This window comes from Equus caballus, chromosome 20 (assembly GCF_041296265.1).
Source record: "Equus caballus isolate H_3958 breed thoroughbred chromosome 20, TB-T2T, whole genome shotgun sequence".
Taxonomy (NCBI): Eukaryota; Metazoa; Chordata; class Mammalia; order Perissodactyla; family Equidae; genus Equus; species Equus caballus.
Window position 1 is genome coordinate 26,638,640 of NC_091703.1, and position 12,493 is coordinate 26,651,132.

The following is a 12,493-nucleotide window of genomic DNA, read 5'->3' on the forward strand; positions in this document are numbered from 1 at the left end:
TATCTTTTATAGGTAAAATATACTGGGTGCTGTGCTGAATGCTTTAAGTGAATTTTACTCATTTAATCCTCACAATAACCCTGGGGGTAGTCCCATTTCCCGAATGTGGATAATAAGGCAGGGCTAGGTATAGTACTTATACAATACATACAGAAAGTTATACTGCTTGGAGAGGTTGGCCCCTATCCCACCCCCTTGCCATAGCTTGTTCTTCTTTCCCAACTCCATTGCCCATGGGGGGAAGGGACCATGTGCAATTCTGAGGTTTCCTTTCCCGAGCACCGCAAGGTGAGGATAGCTGTAGATGACTATGGAGGCCACACCCTACTTGATTCCTTCAAGGTCCATTGTCAGAGCCATAGGTCCAGCAACTCTTTATATTGACTCTGCAGGGCTATATGGCCCAGAGAGTGAATTCACAGGGACTGCATCATACAGGATGTGAAGGGACTAGAGGCCAAACTCTTCACTAACAATGGGCATGTGTGTACTCACTCTGTCAACATGATGTGTGATCAAGGAGCCAGAACCAATCCTCCTACTTCAAGGTCTCTAGGAAACCTAAATTAATACCTAAAGATTGTCTGCGGCATAGGAATTTGGGAGGAAGGAAGCTAGATGAACTTGAGTGGTATTTTTATCACACTGTAGGATCCATCTCCAGGAAAGGGATATTTCCACTCTTGACCATTCATTGATGTTAACAAAAGCTCCTTTCAGCTGATGGATACTGAGGAAAAGCCAGTCTTCATTAAAATTACTATTACTGTTCACCACTGTATCCACTCTACCCAGCCTCTGGTTTTTGAGTTACATTTCTCAAATAATTTTGTGAATAATCTTCACTCTTCGACAGTGCGCTTTTCTCAATTTTAAGTCACAATAGTTTATTCACTAGAGTTTCACAGTTTACTTCATTGAAACATTTTCACAAAATCCTTATTGTGTTAGTTTTATATTGCTACCATAATAAATTACCAGAAATTTTGAGACCTAAAACAACATAAATTTATTATCTCACATTTCTGTAGGTCAGAAGACCACTATGGATTTCATTGTGCTGAAATCAAGGTGCCTGCGTGGTGTGTACTTTCTGGAGGCCCTAGGGAAGAATCAGTTTACTTGCTCCTTCAGATTGTTGGCAGAATTCAGTTTCTGGTACTTGTAGGACTGAGGTTGCCATTCCTTGCTGGCTGTCATCTGAGAGCTATTCTCAGCTTCTGGAGGCTGCCACCTTCCTTGGTTTGTGGCCCTCTTCCTCCATCTTCAAAAGGCAATGGCAGCTGGAGTCCCTCTCAATCTTTGAATCTCTCCTGGTTCTTTTTCCATTGACTCTTTTAATTCTTCAACTCTTAAGAACTCCGGTGATTAGATTGAATCCACCCAGATAATCCTGGAAAATTTTCCTAAGAATCCAGGATAATCTCCCTACTTTAAGATCCAAACCCTGAATTACATCTGTAAGGCTTCTTTTGCCATGTAATGTATCATATTCACAGGCTCCAGAGATGATGGTGTGGACTATTTAGCCTGCTACACTTATCATAGTCACAGCCTCGCTCACTCTGAAGGAGGAGGAGTCCTCCATCCTTGGAGGCCCCTGTATAGACTGAGCACCTTTGTGATTGGAGATCCCTGTGACTTTTTGGAAAATTTACCTGTAGCTCTCATTTACTCCCTAGACTCAGGTATATATGTCAGAGTCTGCTTCTCTAGAAAAATTAATTCTCACTTTTGGATCCAATGCGTGGTAAAATTTCTATGTAATACCATCTCTTAGTTTGGGTTCCCCAAATACTGAATCTGAGTCAAGGACTTGGGTTCAGGTACTTTATTTGGGAAGTGATCCTAGGAAACCCATTTGGGAAATAAATAAAAGGATAAAAGTCAACTAAATGAAAAATAGCATAGAGGGTACTTTAGTTAGTTGGTTATCATTTGGGTAACTGGGCTCAGTCCTACTCAGGACGCACTGAAAAACCATGAGAAATTGTGGGTGATAATTCAGAATACTCCTAGCAGGGATGGGGAATCTGGGCCTTTATTCTCCAACTCCCATCCCCCAGTGGTTGAAGGTTGGCTCTGGGGGTGTTAACTCCGTGTGCTTCCAGGTTGGGATGTGTATATGCAAAGGAGCAAGTATCAATGGTGTTAGAGAAAGCTCTCATGTGGAGAAAAAGAAAGGCAGGCACCTGGGAGATTGTTGTCTTGTAGAAAGCTGGCTACCTGAAGTGGACCAAGGGGCTATGGGATTGGGTATCAACAGCATTTGCTTATAAGTCTCTGCCTCTGAGAATATACTGAATACTTGTTAAGATCTCTCTGTCCTCCTTCCATCCCCATCCATTTCATAGTGATGACTTCCTATCTTCCAATAGGTGTCCAAATAACATGGTCCCACTGCCCCCTGACATGGACTGGATCTGGGAAGAACATCCAATCCAAACTAGGCCTGAGGGAATACTTTGCACAATTTCATTGAATGGCTCAGTTCAGTGATATGTAACAAGTTATACCCGGTTTGTAGCAGATATGCATGGATATATGGGAAGATATTTTCCATCCACAGTGTGGTCTAGAGAAGCAAACGGAAGGGGATCTACAGAGAGATTAGACTGAAGCAGAGGTGCTTAGAGAAGGATTCAAGATGGAGAGAGTTTAGGCCGCTCTCTCATCCCTGGTTCCAGTGTCTTTGAGGGGCCCCGTTTTATTTGTGCTGTATGTTCTGTGAAATTTGTTCTCTTGTAACAAGGTAAATGGTTCTGGTTACTATTGCTGCAGCCCTGAAAATTAGCAACTTAGCCATTTTCCTATGCTCATTGATTCCATGAGTCAGTCATTTGGAATTTGAACAGGACAGAATAGTCATTTCTTTTGTGGGCCAAGAGATGTCTTGGCCTCATTGGGAGGGAATCCACAGCTGCAGGTGACTCAAAGGAAGGAACACACCCTCTAGGTTTACTCCTCTCAAGACAAAGTATTTGGGTCAGGTTGTCATGATCTGAAGTGCCACACCCTGGTTGGAACTGGTTTCTTGTTGAGCTACCTCTTGGACAATGGGTCCTCCTCACGCTCAGAACACATGTGTTTTCCTCTGGCTCAGGTCAGCTACCACAGGGGCTGAGGCCTGGCTTCACTGGATGCTTCTGACACAAATTTTCCCAGAACCCCTGGGCCTTATTTTCTTTAGACAGAGGCTATAGTCAGGCCGGGTTCTTACACTCTCACCGCCCCCTCTTCTGTCCCTTCCCAAGAGCAACCAAGTCCTGGGAGGAAACTGTGGAGCCAGTGCTAGTGTGTTCCACAGTTTTGAGTTGAATCAGAAAGGAATAGGAGGTCTCTAGGGAAATGTAAAGAAATATGTCTCAAGAAGATTGTCCTAGAAGAAATCTATACAATGGCCTAATTGGGGTCTATGGGGCATGGGAGGGGAGCATTGTGTGGGTGTAGGAGGGTGTTGAAATCAACTGGTCCATCTACTGGCAGAAGATTAATCCTAACTAGAAAGTGTTTGGTGCTATCTTCCCGCCCCCACTAGAATGCCACCTCCCTGAGAGAAAGAGGTTTTGCCTGTCAGTATCCTCAGCGTCTCTCTTCCAATGGGTTTTGAATGAATGACAAGGTCTATAGTCTACTACTGCAGCTGCTGTCTTGCTTCATTTTCTACTCCTTCGACCCCTCTTTGTGTTCACCCTTCTCTCTCCGTTGGCCCTCACAAGCCCAACAACTTCAATAAGATTCCTCTGGTTTTGGAAAGAGGATTGTTTATGTTTACCTCATCACCTCCCGCCACCAGCCCTATCCTGTACTAGATATACACTTCTACACACAGAGGCCTCTCCTCCTGGTTAGCAGCCATGGCCAAAATGCATGGAGAATCTCAAAGTTTTGCAAAAAATGCAAAGTTTCTTACTTCTGTAAGCAGGAAAAGGAAATTAAAAGATCAGATCACCACAAAAGGCTATTCACAGCTGTTGGACTTTAATTCTCAAATTCTATGTGTTCTACCTAGTAATCAGTGAGAAAATGGGCTCATTGGCTGGCTGACCGACAGCCAGCCAATCCTCAGTTCTAAACCATTCATTGGATCTTGGGGCTTGAGGTCACAGAGTGGGCTGGATCACAGGTCCTGCAGTCCTGCATACTGCATCTAATGGGAGACTAAGAAAATGCTTTCTCTGCTTTTGGGATGGTTTGTTCTGTGGTTGTAACTGTGTCAGTGAGCTGATTAGAGAGAGGGGATAAGCAGAAAAATCATCATTTGAGAGTCAGAAGAGAAAAAAAAACTCAGAAGTTAATTCTGGAATGTAGGAAAGGGAGGGCAAGTGCTACAGCTCTGGGGTGTGGGTGGGGTGGTAAGCAGAGTGAACCTGATGGGGGGAAAGGCAAGGAGGGTCCCCAGGAGAGGGTAAGCTTCCTGGTGGGGAGGCTCTCCAGGGCTTGCTTTACTTCAGGGCACAAAGCCTGATTCCCAGAGAGGAGGAGGGGAAGGGAGGGAAGGTAAAAAAGAATGTAAAGTGACAACTGAAGAAACTCAACTCTGGCCAGAGAAGTGAGCCAAGGAGGTCAGAAAAATGTGTCTCTGATCCTTATATTATTGGCTTATTCCATGAATTTTTTTTTCCTGTGACACAGGTTTACTTCACAGTAAGAGGAGAGCTTTCACTTTCTGTCTAAAATATTTGCATTCAAGTACTCCATGGTTGTTTTAAATTTGTCCACTGAGTCTATAATAGAGACCAAGGAACAGTCTCCCCAAAGGTTAAGGCAAGTCACCACCTTTTAGGATGATTTTCACCTTTGGATTCCCTCTTTAGATCTCAGGGTCACCTCATCAGACTCTAAGCCCAAACAGGCCAGACCTAATTTTTTGTTTTATTGTGGTCATAATACTTTATAACGAAGTGAGATTTCAGTTGTGCATTATTGTTTGTCATACACCATATAAGTGTGCCTCTTCACCCCTTGTGCTCACCCTCCACCTCTTTTTCCCCAGTAACCACTAATTTATTCTCTTTGTCCATAAGTTTGTTTATATTCCACATATGAGTGAAATCATATGATGTTTGTCTTTCTCTATCTGGCTTATTTCGCTTAACATGGAATGTTTAATGAATCAATCTAGCAACCAAAGACAAATCGGAGAACAAAATCCATGAAGATCTCTGCCCTCCTGGGGCTCCCATTCTAGAGGGTGCAGTGAGCAATAAATGAAGTAACTAATTAAACTGTATTTTATATCAGATGGTGATGAGTCCTGTAGACAAAAGAAAGCAGAGAGGGGTTGAGAGAGATGGGGGCATGGAGGTAATGTAATTATAAACAGAATGGTCTGGAAAGCTTCACTGAAAAGATCACAATTGAGGAAAATCAGAATACAGTGAGGGAGTGAGCCACGCACCTCTGGGGCTGACTGAGAGGATCCAATGTGAAATTCCACCCAGCACAGTGCCTGGAACATGGCTTCTTATTGGGGAACCATGTACTTGATCATCCAAACTGTACACTTGGAAGAGTGATGGAAGGCACCAGGACAACTGTAATAAACAAGGACTGCCCAGCAGACGTCAACATACGGACATCTCATTTATTGACAATTATTAATTTTCCCTTTCTTCTCTTTCCCCAAATACTAATTGTAGTGAGAATGACTCCTGTGTAAACAGATGATTTCCTGAAAGCATGATTAAGTACTAACCCTGATGGCCCCACAGAGAAAAAGAGGGAGAATTCAGCCAGGAGGGATTGGGCAGGGCTTCAAAATAGAAATGGCATTTAACCTGGGATTTCTAGTTTATTAATAATGGCTTTGAGGTATGACCTCACTCCCGGAGTCAGTGTATTACACTTTAAAAGAAATGTTTGAAGACTGGAAAAGCCTTGAACACACACAAAAATCAATGGCATTTCAGTCCATCGGACCAGTGGAAGTGAGGTTTGGGACAGTGCAACCTTCTCAGGGAGCCTTAGATCATAGTTGTGTGAGACCCCGTCTTTGTTACTAGAAGGGCAGCCTTGTATCTGATTAATACAAAATGTCGTGAAAGGTGCGTTTCTCAACCTAGTGTCCTGTCTCTGTTCACAGCAACACTGCACAGCTGACAGTGTGAGTGTGTGTGTGGCAGGAACCCTCTGCTCTTTCCCTGTAAACATGACCCTGGCCTGGCCTGCCCCACTCTGAATTCAGTTGTAGAATTGTCTGTTTGTTTACTGCTTTTTTGGGGGGGGTTAACAGGCTGAGTGGTTTTCCTTAGGTCTATTGTCTCATGCTTGAGCTTATTGAATCTGATGGAACGTTTTGTAGAATTTCTTTCCAACTTGCCACATTATTATGAATCTTATCCACTTCCAAGTTTCTGTTTGACCCTTTCAATATGTGACGTTTCTTTTGTTTGTTTCCCCCTCTCTGGCAAAAATTGAATTGAGCAGGAAGCACTATGACTTAAGTGATTGCTTTAATTTTGTCTTTAGTATAATCTGTTGGATAGGCTTAACAAAGGATTTACCTAAAACAAGTTTGGATAATGGCTGGACACATGGCTAAGGGGACAGAGTCTCCTGGGACCATGCACTTGCAGCTCTCTCACACCCAGTGTCTCTTTTATTGAAGATTCTTTTAAAGACAAAATAAGATAGGAGGAGTCTGAATCCCTAGGATTTTTGATGGTGTTCTGCTGACATTGACGAGGTGATGTTATCATCTTGAGAATCTTAAGAGTATCCAGATCTTTCTAATAGGTGCATGTTGTGAAGGAGCTATAAGAAAATCAAGTAATTAACTGAGCCTCTGGGAGGTAGACATCTCTGAATTGGACTAAGGGTTGGCTTTGCATGCCAGCTCTGTCCATTCTCCTAAAAACCGAAAGCTCCTTATGATTATCAGATAGCTGTGGTGATGTGAAGCCCTAAACTAGGAGAGAAGGGACAGTGTCTCGAGGTTAAAAAGTTTCTTAAGATTTTACCAGCCTGGCAGGTTTCTGTCCTTATCACATTAACCTAGAGCTTTAGGAAGCCAAGGCCACTGAGAAGTCTTCCCAGGGCCGAAAGTGAAATCCTCAACCTGCTTGTTTCAGGTCAGAGTAGATCGACACAGAAGTGAGAACATTAAAATCCTAGCTGAGTAAATCAATCAACAAACATTTATTAGGAGACAGATGCTTGGTCCTCTGATGGGTCTGTAAGTGGAGCAGAAAGAAAACTGTAATACAATAGTTTCTCCTAGAGACCTCAGAACTTTTTTTGGCATATTAGTCTCCTGGTGTTCTCCATCCTCAAGGTTTTCATCCTTCCCTTTTCCCTTCCTTTCTTCCTTCCTATCTTCTTCATTCCTTCCTCTGTCCCTCCCTTCTTTCTTTCTTTCCTTCCTCCCTTCACAGATGGGGTACTGCAGGAATGCATGGAATATGTGTAATCAGTTTTTCTGGATGCTGGACCCTAGCTCTCTCCCCACTTCGCTTGGCGCTCACCATTAACAGCTGATCTTCTAAGACACTCTGGCTAAGACACCATTTCCTTTCTATCTGAACCCTGGTCTCTCTCCTCAGACCTGGGCTCTAAGCCCCTCATTGAAATGACGGTCCACAAGGATGGGGGCATCTGGCTGGAGTGCACATCTGTAGGGTGGTACCCAGAACCATGAGCCGTTTGGAGGGGCACCTATAGTGAGGTCATGCCCACCTTGGAGGAGGCTTACACTATAAGTGCAGGCAGCCTCTTCACGGTCTCCACGGCTGTGATCATCAGGGATGGCTCTGTGAGGAACGTGCCCTGCTCCACCAACAACACCCTGCTTGGCCAGGAGAAGGAAACTGATTTTCATTCCAGGTTAGTTCCCTGCCCTCTGGAGGCTCGTTGTGTGGAGGCAGATGCTCAGCAGACAGATTGGAGGCTGGAGTGGGGATGGGGAGGTAGGGACGTGGGATGGAAGGGTCCTGGGCCCTGAAGGGCTAGAGTCTGGGGCTGAGCTGAAACTCTCCCCTTCTCATAAGTGAACAATCAAATAGTCTCAAAACACCTGAGTAGGAGCCTCTCTCTGAGGTTAAATGTGATTATTTTTTCCCTGCTTTGGTCCTTATCCTGCAGCAATTTTTAAGCATTTAGAACAGTAATAAAACATGGAGAGTCGTATGAGGGGGTATCTGTCTACATCCAGAGATGCTACTTGCTGAAGCCTTCCCTTCCTGCCCATGGCGTTTCCCATGGAACAGAGCAGGGAAATTCTCTATCTATAGACATTCATAAATTCATTCAACAAATCCTTAAAAGCATCACATATGTTTAAGGCACTGTTCTAGAAACCAAAGATAGATCACTGAACAAAATACGCAAAGATCCCTGCCCTCCTGGGGCTCACATTCTAGAGCAGCAGAGAGCAAAAAAATTATGTAATTAACACAAGGAGTTAAATCATTAACTAAACTGTGAGTTGTATCAGATAGTGATAAGTACTGTGGAAAAATTAATCAGGAAGGGGATAGGGAGTTCTACGGGGGAGTTGTAATTATAAATAGGATGGCCAGGGAAGGCTTCAGAGAAAAGATGGCAGTTGGGCAAGTGAGGAATGAGTCATGCAGATATTTGAGGACTGAGCAAACCAGATAGCAGGAACAGCATATGCGAAGGGCCTGAAGCAAGAGCATGTCTGGCAGTTTCAAGAAACCCTTAAAGGCAGGTATGGCTGGAATAGACAGAGTGCAAGAGAGTTGGAGAACATGAATTCAGAGTGGCAATTGGTCCAGATCATATGGAGAAATGTAGGACATAAATGGACATAGGCTTTTAGTTTGAGTGAGATAGGAAACACTATAGAATTGTGAGCAAAATAATAACATGGTCTCACTTAGGCTGCTGTGCTGAGGCTAGACTGCAGAGGGCGTGCGCAGAAGCAGGAGGAGGGCATTGAAATATTCCAGGCAAGAAGGGATGGTGGCTTGTCCCGGGTGATGGCTGTGGTGATCCAGCATGGCTGGTTACCTTTTATTCACCTTGCTTCTTCTCATGGCGACTCCAGGTGTTTCTGCTTTCTGTCTCCTGGGCCCCCAGCCCTGGCAATCACTGTGGGTCACTCTTTCTCTATCTGGAGTTTCTGAGAGGGAAGCCAACAGAGCAGGCGCCTGGGGGAGCTCTTTAGATATGGGTCCTGAGGGACACTCTCATCCCAGGTCTCCTTTTTCTCACTAAATGAGATTTTTCTAGCCCCCTTTTCAGAATTATTTATTCTCATCACATCTCACTCGATGGTGACCCCAGCTGTCATCACTCCTGCTCTGCTCCTCCTCATGACTGGGAGCATCTGTCATGTCAAGACATCTGGGAGCATCTGTGAGTACAGAGAAAAGAGATTCTCTCAGGGGACAAAGAGGTTGAAAATGAAGAGAAAGAAACTAATGTAAAGAACTGGTGAAAGAACATGTGGAAAAGAGAAAGACCATGACATAATAGGTAAAAGAGTAGGTTGACTGTAATGTCAAATGAGTAGATTCATATCACCATCAAAACGGCTGTTCATTGTCACACAAGGCTACAGCTCTGACAGCTGGAAGCCTGGGAAACAGAGAGAGAGTGTGAATAGAGGCAGCAGCAAAGGCTTGGAGTTATCACGTCCTAGGAATTATCCCTCAGAGCTTCCTTGCTTCCATTCTGCAAATGTTGTATCCATTCACCTGGCTACAATTATCACTATATTGTTGAACAAAAGCAAACCTAAATCAGTACTGATAATCTCCAGCCATCTGATCATATACCATTTCTGGTATCTTGACAATTCCCTGAATTCCAGGGGGAAAAAGCGATGGTGATGTTCATAGAAAAGGCCAGTCCTTCATTACTTAATACAAACTCAAATTCTCTTAGTTCTTCTATAGAGGACATGCAGTTTTTTCTGTTTATTTTTTCAGAGCAACTTCAAGAGTAATTGCCTAAGTTTAGCAAGTCCTAGCTACTCCAGGCACAATTTGTCTTTTTCTTTGGTTAGCCATTATCTCATGAAGCTCACCTCTCTGTCTGTCCCACTGCAGGATGGGGAAGAACCCTCTTACATGTTGGTGAGCACCTCTGACATTCCCTCTGTACCTGAGCCTTCTCCCCACCAATCACCCTATTAAAGGAGATGAACAAGGGGGCCCAGGGCTGGCTGGGGGTGGTAGGTGGCTAGGGTAGGATCTCTAACTGTATCCCACCCACAGCTAAATGCCAGCTCTTCTGTCAGGGATTCTCCAAAGCTCTCAATCAATTCTACAGCTTAGTTGCCACGAAATCAAATCATTTAGTCCATGATTTCAGAGATATGCCATACATAGTGGACCTCTACAAAAGTTACAGTTTAGTAGTTGTTGCTCTGTGGATCCTTGATTAATTTGAAAAACAAAAAAAGCTAATTTAGCTACTTATAACCTGGGAGATGGTATAGACTGCACAGTTGAAGAGCCACGTGTGGGAAAGGCAATAAGCTTCCCCAAGCCTGTCTCAGCGCTGCACAGACAGGTGCCAGAAATGCCTCCTGCTCCAAGAGAACACTGATGCTCTGTGTGTAGCCTGTGAGGGGAGGGATTGGGCAAGTGGGAGAGGAGGAGATCCACTTGCCTGGTCCTAGTGAGCACTCTGCATTTTCTGATTTGTCACCTTCTGCTCAAAAACAACAAAGAATCCAGGGTTTACTAGATACCATGGCACTGGGACCTTTCCTCCTTTTGAATTTCAAAATTGTCATAGTCAGACACATCAAGTTGGGGAAAGGAGAAAGTCATTTTAACACGGTGGAAATGTAGATTAAGTAATAATTACTGCAGATGGGAGAGTCTGCAGAATGTCAGGGTCTGAAGCATTTCCTGTATCCAGAGAGGTCACAGCTATAGACTTCAGACTCATGTTCTTAAAGTAAAACTGGATGGAAATAATTCCCCCTTTTGCCATACAAACCTCTCAGGCAGTGAGTTAGCTTTTGAGGACATTATCCTCCTCTTTTTTACACTTTGATGGGTGACCTGTTAGTCATTTAAATAAGCTGTCATTCGATTAAACTAGTGGAACACAGAGGACTAATGAAGGGACCCTTTACCCACTAGGGACTTGCATAGGGATGAATCGGCTTTAGTTGCTTCACTGAGAGAGGGATAGTGCCTCTTTGCTGGTTTAAGCCAAGTGGAAAGGTTTCTAACTACAGAGAGTCCCAGAGATCATATGTCTTGAATAGAAAAGGAGGCAGATGTGAGAATGTTGAGAGAATGTGGGAGCCATAAATTTCACCTAATTTGCTAAACTTTTCTACATTTCTTGGAGCCCAATTTATCTTTTACCTGAGGCAACGCTCCTGTAACTCAAAAGATAGAGGTGCAGCCTCAGTCATTCTCAGTCTGTGAGCTGCCTGGGACCTGGGATCAAGGGGCCTTCATGGAAAAGGCTGCCACATGGGGGATCGGCCATCAGCTTTCTGGGACCTCTCTGGGCACCAGGAATCACACAATCTCCTGAGATTCCCGGCATAAACCTGAGTCTTCCTCTGCAGCTGATGTGGTCCTGGACCCAGACACTGCTCATACTGAGCTCTTCCTGTAAGATGACCAGAGAAGCACGAGACGGGGCCCCTCCAGGCAGAGCGTGCCTGGCAATCCGGAGAGATTCAACTGTCGGCTTTGTGCCCTGGGCCTGGAGAGCTTCTCCTCAGGGAGACATTACTGGGAGGTGGAAGTTGAAAACATGATGGTGTGAGTGGTGGGGGTTTGTAGAGACAGTATTGAGAGGAAAGGAGAGGCCCTCCTCGCTCCTCAGAATGGTTTCTGGACCTTGGAGATGTTCGGAAAGAAGAACTGGGCCTTGTCCTCTCCTGAGAAGATTCTCCCCCTGACAGAGCACCTTTGCTGGGTGAGCATCTTCCTGGACTGTGAAACTGGAGATGTCTCCTTCTATGACATCAGGGAAGGATCACACATCTCTCATGTCCCCATTCAACCTTCTCTGGGCCCCTGAGACATTTCTTTAGACTGTAGTCTCTTGACAGCCCCCTCTTCATCTACTCAGCATTCACAGGGGCCCTGAGGGACGCTGTGCCTGAGGGTAGCCTAATCCTTCACAGGGCAGGGACATACTGCAGCCACCAGGATCAATTCCCTGGTTTCATATCCAAGTAGACAAACCCTGGCCATCTGTACTACCACGGCAAAGATTCTTATGGAGAAAACTGTGCCCTCCTCCCCTCTGGTCACATACGAGAACCCCCTCCAAAGGCTCCCCGACACTCTTTTCACGCCCAACCCCTTCTCACCCTCATTAATCTGTTGTTTTAATAACTCATTTGCTTGTAACCATGGGGCGGTGTCCAGTCTCAGGAAACTTGTGCTGCCACATGGCTCCCAACCAAGAAGAAAGTGTGAGAAAGTGACAGGCAGAAACCTGCCACATTAAGATCAGAGTGACACATTCAACCTGATTCTCGAGTTGGCATCAGACCCTGTGAACACAGGGCGAAGACAACAGGATGCACCAAGATGCAAGAGGG

General features: G+C 44.7%; 1 pseudogene; it reads left to right on the top strand.

Moving 5' to 3' along the window:
* The first annotated feature begins 7,669 nt into the window (after positions 1-7,669).
* On the top strand, positions 7,670-12,125 carry LOC138919374 (butyrophilin subfamily 2 member A2-like; annotated as a pseudogene).
* The last annotated feature ends 368 nt before the right edge of the window (positions 12,126-12,493 follow it).